This window comes from Aricia agestis, chromosome 11, assembly GCF_905147365.1.
Source record: "Aricia agestis chromosome 11, ilAriAges1.1, whole genome shotgun sequence".
Taxonomy (NCBI): Eukaryota; Metazoa; Arthropoda; class Insecta; order Lepidoptera; family Lycaenidae; genus Aricia; species Aricia agestis.
In genome coordinates this window covers 14,783,576-14,800,352 of record NC_056416.1, presented here as the reverse complement: position 1 = coordinate 14,800,352, position 16,777 = coordinate 14,783,576, and the positions used below count along the sequence as shown (strand labels likewise).

General features: G+C 38.0%; 1 protein-coding gene across 2 annotated transcripts in view; it reads right to left on the bottom strand.

Moving 5' to 3' along the window:
• LOC121731843 overlaps positions 1-12,708 on the bottom strand; it is a 39,026-nt gene extending 26,318 nt beyond the window's left edge. For both annotated transcript variants that reach the window (XM_042121508.1, XM_042121509.1), the window contains exon 1: positions 12,593-12,708. The gene's annotated coding sequence lies outside the window, so the exon portion shown is untranslated. The remainder of the gene's footprint in view (positions 1-12,592) is intronic.
• Between the last annotated feature and the right edge of the window lie 4,069 nt (positions 12,709-16,777).

The window sequence follows — 16,777 nt, the reverse complement described above, 5'->3', positions numbered from 1 at the left end:
TGATAAGTGCCGGATAGGCTATCCACAACTTAACTTGACAAATAGAGGGCCTGTTTCACCTCTTTCTGATAAAGTGCCGGATAGGCTATTCACCACTTTTTGACAGATTCTCCATACTTCATTCCTATTCGGCACTTGTCAGGAAGTGGTGAAACAGGTCCATAGTATGCAACATCTGCCAAATAAGTTGTGGAAAGCCTATCCGGAACCTTATCAGGAAGTGATGAAACAGAAATTGCACAATTCGGCCGTGACTTTGATTTCCCTGTAGATTTGCGGCGTCTCCGGTTGCGCAACCGGTGACGTCCACGACCATCTTCATTATCCACGTGAGACGCCGGCACGTGTCGCGATAATGACTTTTGAGACTAAGCTAACATTCAGCGCTGGTATTTTCACGGCGAATTTCTGTAGGGGACTCATACACACCCTAAAGTATTATCACTTAGGTTTGATACAATTTGTACATTCTCTAGCCTTCCAGATTCCAAATACTAAGGGCCTGTTTCACCACTTCCTGATATAGAACCGGATAGGCTATCCACAACTATTTTGACAGATTCAGGATTCTCCATACTCTATCTGTCAAGTTGAGTAGTGGATAGCCTATCCGGCACTTATCAGGAAATGGTGAAACAGGCCCTTAGTATCCGGAAGGCTAAAGAATATACAAATTGTCACAAAACTAAGTGATAATACTTCAGGGTGTGTATAAGTCCCCTATAAAAAGTTCGCTGAAAGATCTATTTTTCTTTTGAGATTTGTATGGTCAAGCGCCCCAGCGTCATGAATTAGCTCATTTGCTCATACAAATCACAAAAAATGTGCTCTTTTAGCGCTGCTACTTTGACAATGAACTCTATACAAGGAACACATTACACACCCTAAACTCTAAAGCATTGATTCCCAAAGTGGTCCAGGTGGACCCCCAGGGGTCCACGAGAGCCCAACAGGGGTCTAGGGGTCTACGCTTGCGTGGAAAAAAATGGGGGTCCACAAGTCGTTAACGGGGGTCTATAAAAATGTATTAGGTGACCCGACTTGACTTCTCCTATATACATAATATAGGCAGCCAATGTCATAAGAAGGTCAGAAATCAGAAATTAATTTTGAAAGAACTTGCATATTCCATAAGAGTGTTTCCAGACTCGCCGATGCCGCGCTGCCCGCCCGTCTAGTCAAAGTCGTGTCTGAACCATAAAGTTAATATACCTAGCGGAATAGAGAAACAAAGGCCTGAGCAAGCGAGATGCCACTACCAGTAACACTGCGTGGTAAAAAGAGACGTATGATACATGACAGCAGCACTCTTTTTTTGACGTCCAGTCGGTACGTGCCGCACGTTGACAATTTAATCTCATAGAAATCATGTTCAATCATGCTTGTGTAAGTGTGTATACGTACACATATTTTTACACACAGATGAAACCCATTTCGGTTTCGTTTGACAGCTCGAGATTGTTGCTCTATTCCACTAGGTATATTAACTTTATGGTCTGAACTGAATTAGCCTTGATTTGAAAAGCACAGCGACTGTTACAAAAAAAAAGGGGGGGGGGGGGGGGGGTACATGAAACAAAGTTTGGGAACCTCTGCTCTAAAGTATGATCACTTTTGTTACACCTTGTAGAACTCGGGCGAATATGATACAGTAGAATATAAAACTCGGCAACACGAAATAGGTACCCTGTGTCTTTGGTACGGTTTAGGTTTTCTAGTCTAAGCTTAATAGATTTTAACAGATTTTGTCTTCATGGCAAGAACAAACTGTATGAAAAACATTGAATAAATTGAAACACTGCTAGTTGCTACAACATGAATAGTTTTGAAGAAACTGGCCTTAATTCCTCGTTCGTATGAAATGGCCTGAACCAGATCTAGCGTGACGTCCCCGCACCTCGCCTACGTCAAGGCCGAAGGCTTCATCGCTAATTTACCAAAAAACGGCCAAGAGCGAGTCGGACTCGTGCGTGATGTGTTCCGTGCTAGTAGTTACCATTCATTGATTTTGAGCAAAAAATGGCGAATGTTTATGGCGGCATGTTGTTACAGCAGCAACAGAAATACATTATATTTTGTAAAAAACAAAATGTCTAGTAAATAGCGGTTCTTGAGATAAAGCCTGGTGGTAAACAGACAGACAACAAAGCCTTATCATTAGGATTTGTTATTACCATTTGCATGCGGAGCCCTAAAAACCGTCAAATGTTTCTTTGCAATTGTTTAGCGGTAATATAGATGATTTAGTATGGCAAAGAACTTCAGAGGTCAGCTGTCAAGGTCACCGCTAAATATGACGTCAAAAATGGCCACCGTGGCTTTTGTCTGTGCATTTGCAAGACAATCAATTTACCATTTTAGGAAAATTTACGCTAAATATGGAATGGACGTGTGAACTGGACGATAACTGGTAGAGATTGCGTAGAGTTTTTTTGTGTTGAGTGAGTTGAATCTTAAAATAGTGTTTTGAATAAACAGTATATTAAAATAAACTGCATGAAGTTCATGAATTACTACTCTTGTTGTGTGTACACAAAATTGTCGGGAAAACTAAAATCAAGACTTGGCGGGGCAATGCCTTAGATCCCAACTAGATTAAATCTAGTAGTCTAAAGTAAATGTACTTTTAGTTTTGCCAAAAATATTTTAGGGTAAAGACTAGAAAGAAAAGTTATTGATAAACATCAGTTAAATAATAACACGAAATAACGTTAATATTGCACAACATTTTTCCTAAGCACCGTGGAAAATTTAAATTAACGATGAATCAGCGTGTACCTAACTTACGTATCGTTTTTAACTTGTAAACAATTTAAAAAGTAAAATAATTGGTACTTGGCGTAAACGGTAGAGTGATACCGCAGCCGGCACGTTTTAAGTAGCAGCTACCAGCAGTTACCTCACCCCACCTGTTGCAAAGATGTAACAAAACATAGTGATAATAGTGTAGGGTGTGTATTATGTGATCCTTGTATAGAGTTGAAATGTACACGCTAGAGCTCCAAAAAATCAACCATGACGACCGAAACGTTCCGCCATAGCCTGGGAGCTCGGGGCATCGGTGTGGGGACGCCGATGTCAATTACACAGAGCCCCCGAGCGGGTATATGTTCCAGTGCATCCCGACGTAAACGCAGAGGGATGGCCTAGACAAGCCCTAGTGGCTAGTAGCTGTACGGCCTGGAGGGTGTCTGAACTCCCTCACTCAGACGTGTCTGCCGATGACCAGGCAGACGCCCGCTGGTAGAACTGCGGTGGCCCCACATTTCCCGTGAATCTGTTAGTAGCGGCGCAGACTTGGCGGCAAAGGCCGTGCGGCGTGGGTTTTAGTGGGTAGAGCTGCGGGTAGAGCTGCGGCCACTTACCATCTCATCGGTCTGCCGGGGACGCATAATGGCATTTCCCGACCCAAAAAAGACACTACATCTCCCCCACAGTCACTGTGAGAGTGCAGCGCTTAGTATTTTTTTTACATTTTATGTCGTGTTGTCGCCAATTGCCAAACTTCTCCAAAATCTCTGGACCGAACTGAAATGTGGGTGCATATCGGGTAGATCGGAGAATGTTGAGGCAGGCCAAAATTTATTTCTCGCACCTTAATTATCCGTATAGCGGACCAAACAATGCATAATCCTGATTAACGCTATCAAAATCTGTACAAAAGTTGAAGGTTTTAAAGGGGCATCTTACAACTGAAACGACAAAATATGCTCGCTCGGTCCGAAGATCTTTCTATGAGGTATATTCTACAGGCCACAACCTATAGCAAAACAATGGTGGTAGGCACCGAAGCACCCGAAGTCACGACGTTCAAAAAGTATAATATACTTGTAAAAAGTATAACATTTGCCGGGACAGCTAGTAAATATATTATATTTACTAGCTGTCCCGGCAAATGTCGTTTTGCCATATAAAGTATTTCGCCCATATTATTTTATTGAAGTGACTAAATAAGTATGTCACCATGGCAACGTTCATCGCTATCCCGTCGCACCAACAATTGTCGCCGACAGTCTCGACTTGTAATAATTTACTATTATTTATTGAACAAATGCACTTATCAATATAAAAAGTACTCAGTAGCCGATTCTCAGACCTACTGAATATGCATTTAAAATTTGGTAAAAATCAGTAAAGCCGTTTCAGAGGAGTACGGAAACTAACATTATGACACGAGAATTTTATATATAAGAAGATAATACCTATTTTGAATAAAAATATATTTTATTTATTTTATTATTTTAATGAACAGTCATTATGACGTCACAAGTATTTCCGTTTGTCGCATATCTTTGTCTAAATAGCCGCATAGCTCGACTTTCTAGCGGAATGTACGCCAGATACGCGTAACGCGACTGATATCGCTCGATTTACATACCATGGCGTGACGACTCGTCATCTCTATGATCATAATATGACGGTCCCTTGAAAGTCATTTTAATATACTACACCACATCTGTTTGATTCCGTGGTAGGTGCATATCGCTGGCCCCGGGCAATAAAGGCGTAATATCAAAAATCGTTTTGTTCAGGAGAGACAAAATAAGCTATTTTGTTTATAGTGCAGCGTACAGTGGTCCAGAACAAATGTGTGATGTCTCATATGAAAGTTAATTTTTTTACCTATTCAAAGTAATTGTAATAGTATAAAAAATATTGAAATAATTGAAAAAAGTATAACATAACTAATAAGCGATATTGTTTCAATTGTAACATTGTTTATTGACTTTTTATAAACACCAAACCGCTTGAGATTTACTGCTGTAAGAACATAATACGACGTATTTTTAGCTTTAGATTTCGAGCGTACCAGCCGATTACTCCGTTCTTCTGGGGAATCTTACAGCGAAAGCTTAGTTGTATCGTATCTTCACCAGTTTTTTTAATTATGTTGTAATGCAAGAATAAAGTTTTAGTTGTAAGAGAATTTTCGATTCAATAAAGCTTTTGTCATTTATTATACCCAAAATATTATTTTAAAAATATGAAATAAATAGGGGTGATAGACAAATACTCAGAGAAGCCAAAAATCAAATAACATTAAAAAGGGCGTAACCGGTGTTTACTACTTTGTTGCCCGAGGCCAGCGATATGTATTTTTACTAAAAAGTTACTACGATAAAGTCACGGACTTAGCTATAATTATATTATATATTAATATACCGTACTATAATATATATTATAGTAGCTACCAGAAATATAATATATTTATAGCTTAGTGTGCGGTCACGTGAAAATTAGAATAGAAAATATATAGTAATATACTAATAGCTATAAAAATATTAATATATATTATAGCTAAGTCTGCGGCGCATACTTTGCCGAAGTTCTGCGGATGATTTTAAGTTCGGAATATTTGGCGGATATGTTATAAGTTATAACTTATATCATTATATGATAATTGATACACCATAAGTACCAAAGCTACTCATAGGTACTTACTTTACAAAATAAGAGCAACGCATTTTCTTTATCGCTTCTTTATAGATTCGCACTCGCCGATCATAATCTATACATCTATACATATAGATAAAATTGGAGTGTCTGTTTGTAATATTGAAAGAACCGTTTTTTACTACATGTATAATGTATATGAATCTATATACGCTATATACACCAAAACAACATTTTTTACAATTTTTGTCTGTATACCTGTCTGTTTGTTCCGGCTAATCTCTGAAACGGCTAGAGCTATTTTGCCGGGACTTTTTTTGGTAGATAGCTGATGTAGTAAGGTGTAACTTAGGCTATTTTTTAACCGACTTCCAAAAAGGAGGAGGTTATATTTTACTATTTTCATATTTGTTAGCGGACTATCCCATCTTTGTTATTATATTATGTTGACGCGGACGAAGTCGCGGGCAACAGCTAGTACATAATATAATATGGAATTGACATGACATGAGTCGAATCTTGACTTCAAGTTATCGAAAGCTTATCAGAAATGATCGGCAATTCTATAAAGAAGCGATAAAGAAAACGTCTTGACTTTTTAGTCATGGGCGTAGTAAGTAGTAATTACTGAGGTATTTCTCAGTTACTATAGCGTCTACCAGAATCTGATGGCAAATTTTCAAAAAATATCCTTAATCATTTCATAAATTTTTATATTTGCATGTTTCACACACAGAATAATCCGCTATAAGGAAAAAAAAGGATCAAAATGTTTTATTCTAATTACCCCGGCATTGCTAGAGTCAATTTAATTTCTCACTTTTTGCCATCAGATTCTGGTAGACCTACACTTACTACTTACTAGTTACTACTAAGGAAAGGCATGATGACTATCAAACTGCTACGAAAGTATGACGTCAGTCTTTCGTAGTTTGTACGCATCGGGAGAGAACTTTGTTCGACAGGTATATTAGATATTGCGTTTATGAAAGTGGTTTCATAACAAAAGTTGCTTTTAACTGCATAAGTTATCGAATTGTATACAAATATTAAGAAATTTAATTGAAAAAAAAATCGACTTGAATATCCAACTTTGAAGGCGCATAACAAAAAAAATACAAATGCTATCAAGCTGAAATTTTGGGAACACTTATTTTTTACCGTGATTTCTTTATTTTATTTACAAAATTCGCTAATCTTTGACCTTGTCATCATCCCTATTGTGTTGGGTGGATGTTGATGAAGATAAGCGAAGACACTTAGGTGTGACACCCAATAATTTTTTATTATGACAAATTGGAATGTTTTTTTGAGATTTTGCTTTGAACACACGACATATAACAATATAGTTCTTAACATTTTCATCGACACCAAAACTATAAACGATAGTCAGAATATATGAAAATAAGTGTAAAGATATTTATCTAATCGGTTATCGCTAGTCATATGAATAGTAGGTAGGTATAGATTCCAAAATATGAAAGCGTCATAAATTATAATAGACGAATCATCAAACATTGATAATATTAACTAGATGACGTTCACAACTCCGTTGCGCCAAAATTCGTTTATCGTACGGGAACCGTCACATACTTATTATATAATATGTCCTTATCCGAGTCTCAAAGTATCTTCATCCAAATTTCAGTAAAATCGGTTTATCCGGATTAGTCATTTGGACGTGAAGAGGTAACAGATAGACAGACTTTTGTATTTAAAATATTAGTATGGATATCTCATATTATGTGGTTCTTTTTGTTGTAGACAGAAACACCTTAAGTATTAACTTGATCCGGCTACAAAAGTAGCAATCTATTAAACCATAATTATAAAAACTTCAGTACAATAATTAAGTTACAATAACGAGAATTCCGATCTGCGTCAGCCGAGACCACATAACCCGAGTAATCGTTGTAATGTAATCGAGATAGCATGTCCTCACAGATTAACGAATTAAATAATAATATAAGAATACATAATAATTGTACCATCGATGAAATTGTTTATATGACCTACGTCTTTTGGACGGGTTAAATATATCAATTCAATGTTATTTTTTTTAAATAAGGGGGCAAACGAGCAAACGGGTCACCTGATGGAAAGCAACTTCCGTCGCCCATGGACACTCACAGGATCATAGGAGCTGCAGGTGCGTTGCCGGCCTTTTAAGAGGGAATAGGGTAATAGGGGAAGGTAGGGATGGGAAGGGAAGGGAATAGGGGAGGGTAGGGAAGGGAATAGGGTAGGGGATTGGGCCTCCGGTAAAATCACTCACTCGGCGAAACCCAGCTTAAGCGCTGTTTCACGCCGGTTTTCTGTGAGAACGTGGTATTTCTCCGGTCGAGCCGGCCCATTCGTGCCGAAGCATGGCTCTCCCACGTTTAATTGGGCCGGGTTTGACATAACGCGAACAAATTACGTAGGTGCCTATATGAATCAATTCTTCGATGGTACATAAAAAAGTAAATAAATGGTAAGTGCGTAGCGTCTTCGGCCAAGTGCATTAAACTCACAACCTCCAACAATGAGGAGTCATTCTCAAGGAAGTTATGTCGAAATGTTGTTGCCCTAGGGCCTAGGTTGTTGCAAGCTCATAGACACACCGGAAAATGTTTTTCATACAAACAGTTAAATATCGGACAGCTATTGTTTTAACTTTTTATTGTTGTTGATATTATGAACTTTATATAAAGGTTAATCGATTTACTTTTATGAAAACTACTTTTGCAAGTACCAGCTAAGAAGCTGTCAATTTTTTGGCTCGCGGTGACTTTTGAAAATGATTAGGGCCTGATTATACCTACCGAGTAGAATGGCGGGACAGTGCTCCGTCAAGGGGGTGACAGACGTGCGAGTAAGTACGCGGACTTATGGCTCGACGATCTTAATCGCCTGTGTGTCAGCAAAGAGCCGCGAGCCGCGAGCCTGGGGGCATGGTAATCCAGATTCCAGTGTGAGCGATTCTCGTGTGTCACCGACGCGAGCCAAGTAAGTTCGCGAACTTAAAACCCGCGTACTTTAAGTTCGTACGTCTATCAGGCACTTCAGGACTCAGGACACTGTCTCGCCACTCTACATTCTCGGTAGATGTAATGAGGCCCTAATAAATAAATACTATTCTACAAAATCCGAGTCTTTTATATATTTAGGTAGTCATTTCAGAAACAGTTCATTAATCAAGGTTTTTCTAAAATGTTATTTCAATAATAGTAAAATAATAAAAAGCCGGATAGTCGGTGGTTTCTGCCGACTAGTAGCCGACTACAAAAGTGGCCGGATAGTCGGCTTTACCGACGAGTGGGCACATCTCTAATAAATATTTTTTTAAGAGAAACAAAAAAGGGCGTAAAAACCATAGACGGCCTAATTCTTGCTATAAAAATATAAAATAACCTCATAGAACAAAAAATTACACGATAATAATAATATTACAGAGCCACATAATTTAAACTTGTGATAAAGAAGAGTGGAATTTTATTATATTTCGTGCATTACGCCAGCGAGCGTCACATGAAGAAAAGTGCAATAATGTGGTGCAGCACGCGACGAGTAGAAAACAGCGCGACAGGGAAAGTTGCTGCGCTCACTTTCGGGGGTCAAGGTATGGGAGTGTACACATGACTCGGGGGCGCATTCCATGACCCAAAAGTGCCACTTATTTTATTTAAAAAAATGTGTCCGTCTGCCAATCTATCTGTTATAGGTTGGGGAAATAGTTTCTTCGCATTTTGTATAAAAATTCAAAAGGTTTTTTTTATAAAGTTTATTTACAATTTAATAACGTATATAGGTGACATTTTGTTCGATAACTTTTTGCTATCTTGTTTTTTATCAGAAGCCTCAAAAATTTTATAGATCATGCTATAAAATTTTTGAGGCTTCTGATAAAAAAACAAGATCACCAAGATCATGACCATGCTATAAATTTTTTGAGGCTTCTGATGAAAAAACTGCGACAAGTGGTTTTGGTAGTCCTCTTGCGATATCACCCTGATACTGCCTAAGGAATTCTGCAGCGACCGAAACAGGTGGAAATCTGAAGGTGCAAGGTCAGAACTATACGGCGGATGCATTAACATTTAACACCTCCCAGCCAAAGTCCCGTAATTTTTGCTGAGTGGCTAAAGATGTGTGAGGTCTAGCGTTATCATGGTGAAAAACCACACCTCTTCGTTGATTAATTCCGGCCGCTTTCTCTCAACCTCTTGTTTTAATCTCATCAGTTGTTCGCAGTACAGTTCAGAATCGATGGTCCTGCCTGGCGGTAACAGCTCATAATGAATAATGCCCTTCCAATCCCACCACACACACAGCATCACCTTGTTGCGAGTTAACCCGGGTTTCGCCACAGTCTGTGAAGCCTAAACGGCCTTTGACCACGATCTTTTTTGCACGTTCTTGTCGTTCGTGATCCACTTTTCATCACCAGTTATCAGCTTCTTCAAAAATGGTTCGGTTTCATTACGTCGTATTAAAGAATCACAAATGAGTACACGGTTCATAATTCATTAGGTTTCTTTCAGTGAGCTCATACTGAGGCACACGTCGAATATAATATTATACCACTGTTTTTAAAAGTGTATTAAAAATGAAAAACTCTTCTGACAGTTTCAAGAACTACTTGGAATAACATCTGAAACTGTAGCGCCTTTTATCATCCGAGTGACACAATCACACAAAGCCGTAAACAATTTAGCCGCAGAAGGAAAGATAAAACACATACTCGTAGATAAATCTAAAACAAGTGACTAATAATATTTTGTATGAGGATGTCAATCTACAACAATGATGAATTATGTACGTCACTATGCAGATTGCTGTTTACGTGACCTATATCATTTTATACGAGTTGGAAATTGGAATATATTATATACACTTTTATCTCCTAAATAAGACATTTTCAAAGTGTGTTCCGCGGAGCCCTAGGGGAGCCCCTGCAGGATTCAAAGACCTTTTAGTGACACCGCGAAAATAATTGTTGGTTAAATGAGAAAAATACTTTGCTGCCAATTTAGTTTCTTATCAATTCGATTATGTTCAAATAACTATGCAAAAGTTGACTGAACCATAATTGATAAAATTATCAGAGAATGCACATATAACTTCTATATTTTGGGGTGCCGTCATAAATTTCGCTTTTCTAAAAACTTTCAAAAGTGCTGCCCTGTATGAACGGTTGGACAATTTCAAGAAGCGAGCTTTTAGTTAATGACTGAAAACGAACTAGATCGAATAAGAACCGAAACGTAATCAAATTTCAAATATTAGAATCGAAATGCTAAATTGTATAACGTGATGACTGATGAACCTTCTATAGCTATACAATAACTTAAAATGCACCTAAACTACAAAGGAACACTATAAAATAATAAACCCTATTATAGAGATGAACCAAATAAGAGATTTACATTATATTATATTATGATCTACGTTACAAATTTGGAAATATCAACATTATATGCTACATTATTATGCTGTACGTTACATATTTGGAAATACTATTAATTTTTTTTAGATTTTTTAGTAATTGAGAAAATAAAATGGATATTTATACGTGGGAGAGCTATGCTTCGGCACGAATGGGCCGGCTCGACCGGATAAATACCACGTTCTCACAGAAAACCGGCGTGAAACAGCGCTTGCGCTGTGTTTCGCCGAGTGAGTGAGTTTACCGGAGGCCCAATCCCCTAACCCCTACCCTATTCCCTTCTCTACCCTCAACTATTCCCTTCCCTTCCCTTCCCTACCCTCCCCTATTACCCTATTCCCTCTTAAAAGACCGGCAACGCACTTGCAGCTCTTCTGATGCTGCGAGTGTCCATGGGCGACGGAAGTTGCTTTCCATCAGGTGACCCGTTTGCTCGTTTGCCCCCTTATTTCATAAAAAAAAATTGGGTTATTTTATATTATTTTTTTATCTGAATTGAACAGTTTTTCCTCATGATTCTAGTGAAATGAGTAACGTAGATATAAAAATACTCGATGGCGATATTTCTTTACTGGATGACGTCCGCAACTCTGTTGCGCCAAATTTCGTTTTTTGGTGCAACGGAGTAACCCTAGATTTTTTCGGGATAAGAAGTATCCCTATGTCCTTTCCCGGGACTCAAAGTATATCCATACATAATTTCGGCAAAATCGGTTCAGTGGTTTGGGCGTGAAAACGTAACAGACAGACAGACAGACACTTTCGCATTTATAATATTAAGTACCTATGTATCTGAGTATATCTCGACGTCCGTTTTTACTGGAAAACCACAAGTATTTACTTAGGTGCACTCGAGAATGTACAGTAGGCGAAAAACTCTACATTTTGTGACTTCCACGACAATATTGTGAATCTAACAAAAAATGTACTTATTATTTTTTTAGTAAGTCAATAAGTTAAAAATACTACCTTAAGAGGGCTACTGACCCAAAAAATCAAACATCGTCCTTTTCTCTGCCATGCCAGGTGAAAAAGGACGACGCGGAATCATCGCCAAGTTAGTTTTACTACAGGTTTTAAATAAAAGACGAACTATAATGATTATGAAAAAAGTATTTTGAGCAGGTTTTATCAATGCTTTTTTAGATATTAAAAAATAAGAAAAGACAGCAAACTTCTAAGATCCAAGCTAAAATGTGTCTAAAAGCATTTTTTTGAACTGAAGTTACTTGTGTAAAAAATCAGTTTTCTGGACCTTACAGATTTTGAGATCTAGGTTATGTAGTCAAGTTAGGGTCAGGTGCATTCTTATTTCTTAATACTACGTTTTAGACCCAATATCCTGCATACTATACTCTTAATACTTATAATAAATGCGAAAGTATATCTATCTGTCTGTTACCTCTTCACGCTCAAACCGCTGAACCGATTTTGCTGAAATTTGGCATGGAGATACTTTAAGTACCGGGAAAATACATAGGATACTTTGTTTCCTGGAAAAATGTATAGTTACGCGATAAACGAATTTTGGCGCAACGGAGTTGCGGGCGACATCTAGTACCTAATAAGTAAGTAGGTACATACTTTTTACAAATTGTTGCTAGAAGCAAGTCACGTTATATATTATTAAAAGTACATACTTACTGAAAATTGTTTATTCAATTTTTATAGCTATTAAAATGTCAACAATTGCTATCACTTATTTATTCTTATCTTATCTAGCTTTGCAAAAATAGGATTTAGGGCTATTTAACTCAAAAACCGTCTTACCTATTTGAAATTAATCTTTTAAATCCAATAACAACCACTTCAACACTTTCACAGTCGAAAACTTCGTACGAATTCGTAATTAATTTTGCCAACAACAAACACGCACTCCGCGCGCCTCGCGGGACCAGACTGAATGAGATAAAGATCACAATCGTCCGTGGCGTATACACTATACAGTCGCCGGCGCAAGAGCAGCCTGAAAACTTACACAATAATCCCTACTAATATTATAAATTTATACGAAATATCAGTCTGCCTGTCCGTCGGTCTGCCTGTCTGTTATCTATTCAAGGCCATGCCGCTGAACCGATTTTGATGAACATTGGTATGGAGATACTTTTAGTCAGGGGCGTAGCTACCGCCATATCAGCAGTAGAATTTACGGCCCCCGGTCTACGAGGGCCCCGTTAAGCAAAAATTAATAAAAACTTCTAAAATTTTTTAAATTTCAGAAATGGGAAAAGTAAAAAAATGCAAATTCTTTTTTCCCGAGTAAAGCGTGCGTTCATACGAGTATAAGAACTTCTATGGGACAGAAACGCCTGTCAGACCTATCACTATTGTCCATAGAGGCAGAAACTTCAGAAAAACTAAAGTCTGCATCATCAGCTATGAATGATTTAATTAATCAGTTTGCCGAAAATAAGGCATTTAGGAGAGTAAATATTTAATTTCTTTTAATTTCATGCAAACATTTTTTTCTTTTTTGAGAAATCTTTACCCTTCCTTTTATTTAATGATAAATGTAACTGGCCAATTCTGGCCCGTTATTGTTAATGTTTAGTTAACAATTAATGCTAAAATAATAACCTAATCTAGTTGTTGTTGGGCTGATTACACCTATCGAGTAGAGTGGCGAGACAGTGTTCTCGACCAAAAAAAATTGCCGAGATTACTGTCTCGAAACTTTACTCGGTATTGTGGAATTGCTCTTGAAGCGCCCTTCACATAATATTATACTTAGGGTGGGTTGCACCAGAGGCGTAGTTATAGTTAAGGTTATCGTCAAATATGGCGTCCATTATAATGGACTTTTAGAGTGCGCGCACGATAACTCTGCGCGTGACAGCGTAGGGATTCATTAAAAAAATGGGTAATCCCAATGATAATTTATTGGTAGTTTTACTATAATATCCTTATTGACTTATTTAAATTATGTATAGGAAAAGGCGTATCGATTAATAAGTAAATATGGCGGCCCGACGAAAAGTTATCTTTCAGCCGCGCGCAAAATTATCGTGCGCGCACTTTACTAGGGATTTGACAGTTCATTTGACATTTTGTTATGGTTAAAGTTAAAGTTAAAGTAAGTTGGTGCAACCCACCCTTATACTCTTCGGCCCGGTGCTGGCACTCACATTGTCATGTGTGCACTGTGGCCCTTGGCCAGTAAAGTGTGACGACCGCTGGTCTATCTGGTTACTCTTCAGACTTAAACAGCTGAACTCATTCATCTATTATATACTAATATTATAAAGCGGAAGAGTTTGTTAGTTAGTTTGTTTGTTTGTTTGAACGCGCTAATCTCAGGAAGTACTATATATAATATAGGTCCAAGAAAAGATAATATAGGTTTTTGTTGGGGAAAATTGTACAGTTCTCGCGCGATAAACGAAGCAGGCAATCAAAATTTATTGTATCTAAAATAACCATAATGTTGGTTTTTGTACCAAACCTTGTACAAAAACTCTACCGTTGATTTTAATCACCTACCATTAAAGCGCTTTTGTACCATTAGCTTAGCTTAGTAGATGTCACAAAAATATTCAGACAGTCTTGTTGTTTGTCCCGACTCCCGTTCTTTCAGGTTTCTGTTTTATTTTATTCTTATTTTATCGTTCTTGACTATTTAGGTACCTATTAAAAACAAAAAAATAGACTAACATATATGAAAACTGGGCAGTTCTGGAAATATTACATACATACAGGTCAAATTGAATATTGATAACCTCCTTTTCTTGAAGTCGGTTAAAATAGCCAGTGCAAATCATATAGGTAAATAAATAGTTATTTACCTATAATTTGCACTCCATAAACTCTTATCCTTACTAATATTATAAATGCGAAAGTGTGTCTGCCTATCTTTCTGTTACCTCTTCACGCACAAACACAACCGATTTTGCTGTAATTGAGCATCAGAGATACTTTGAGTCCCGGTAAAGGAGATAGGATACTTTTCATCCCGAAAAAATTAACGGTTCTTGCGCGCGCCGCGCTACGGCCGTCATCTTATAGGAGGTAGATATTAAGTTGTACCTAACAAGGTAACTACCCAAGTGGGTTGAATTTTAAAAAAATGCGTCCCTATCGTGGACGGGCTTTTTTAAATAGAACTCAAAAAACTTTCAAATTATTCATTCTCAAGTCACGATAGAAGTTGATATTATATTTATATCATCAAAGAACAATATTCATATTATGTTTCTTGGAACTACTTAAATACATACAGTAGTCGAGATAGACGTTGGTAGACAACTATGAGCTATCACGTAAATAATATACATACTTAGTACCTATACTAACTCTATATTTTCATTCATGTAAAAAAATACTTCTCATTATAAAAATAATAGTATTTTTTTAAAGATAAAACCGACTTCAAAATTGTACGTACCTAATTGAGAATTAAAATTCCCTATCTCGAAAACTACAAAACCGATATTGATGAAACTTGCAGCATTCCCTAAGTTGAACCATACGTAGTACAACAAAAAAGAATTGGGCTGGCTTGGCTGGGCAGTTCTGCAAATATTACATACATACGCGTCGAATTGATAACCTCCTTTTTTTGAAGTCGGTTAAAAAGTGGGCTGTTATTTAGTATACCTAACTAAAACCAAAGCAAAAGGGAAGAATTTAATACTTTTCCTGATAGGTATATTTTGCAATTTCTTCAGAACACTCAAATAAAATTATTTCCCAATCCAACTTGTCGCGATGATAACTCTATCTTCTTATAAGATGATTTTCACTGATATATAAACTGAAAGTGTGTGAGAATGACGTTACCAAATGGTGCGGTCGGGATAAGATGGCCGATTTTAATATGGCCGTGTCTGGCGATTTGCGGAAATGTCTTTACTTTATTAAGCAAAGAATTAATTTAGGGTTTAGGTGGACTGTATTTCGAAGGAGAACTGGTAATCGCCAGCTCTTAATATGAGCGATATTGCTGGAAGAAGGAAAGGAGAAAGCACGCTACCTGAGAGTGGATGGCGCCGACCTCGTCCCTTCTTCAATTGTCTTCGGATGTGGTTTTACTGCACTTCACAAATCACTTTCACTCATCTATAGTTTATAGTTATTAGCGAGCGCGCTCGATGCGGATAAAAGCACAGGATTAAAGTTATTAGCGGATATATCGCCCGAGGAGCGAGCGGACGCGGCTAGCGACGATTTTCAAGAGTCAATGCATAATGCATTCTCCTCGGGGGTTGATTCGTCAGCGCAGGAGCTTGCAGATCACGCCACTTGTCTTGACCAATCAGTAGCGTGCATACGGCGTCAGTGGAAAAGGATGGGGAATATCGCTCAATTTGAATTAAAATGTATAAGACATAATAGCGGAATACAGATGGCGCTAACATTCCCCCGGCCTTAAAGGGTTACCTTTAAAAAAGACTGAAAAATAGTAGTATATTTCTTAAGTAAGTAAACTATCGCATTACCGTCAATTTACTGAATTATAACTAACCTACAAACTAAAGGAAGGAGATCTAGGTTACAACTAGATCTCACTGGGTAGGTAATGGACAGAGACGTACAACAGGGCGCACGTAGCTTCCCTTCGCGGTCTTAACAGTCACAACGCGAGTTGTACCATCTTTAGCGGTATGTAACCTTTCGATGACACCTAGTGGCCACGAAAGCGGTGGTGAATTGTCATTAATGATAATAACTAACGTTCCTTCCCGTATAGGCGAAGCAGGACTACTCCACTTATATCTAGTCTGCAGCTTATGTAAGTACTCTAAACGCCAGCGCCGCCAAAATGACTGCACGAGCTTGTCGAGCAGTGTATGTCTTTGAAGCATGTTAGATGAATGTGCTTCAGGAGCGGGTAGTGACAACAATGGCACTGTGTTTAGGAAGTGCGCAGGAGTTAAAGCAGAAGGCTCAGCGGGATCGCTGCTCAACGTAGTAAGCGGACGCGAGTTTATCAATGCCTCGACTTGAGCAAGGACA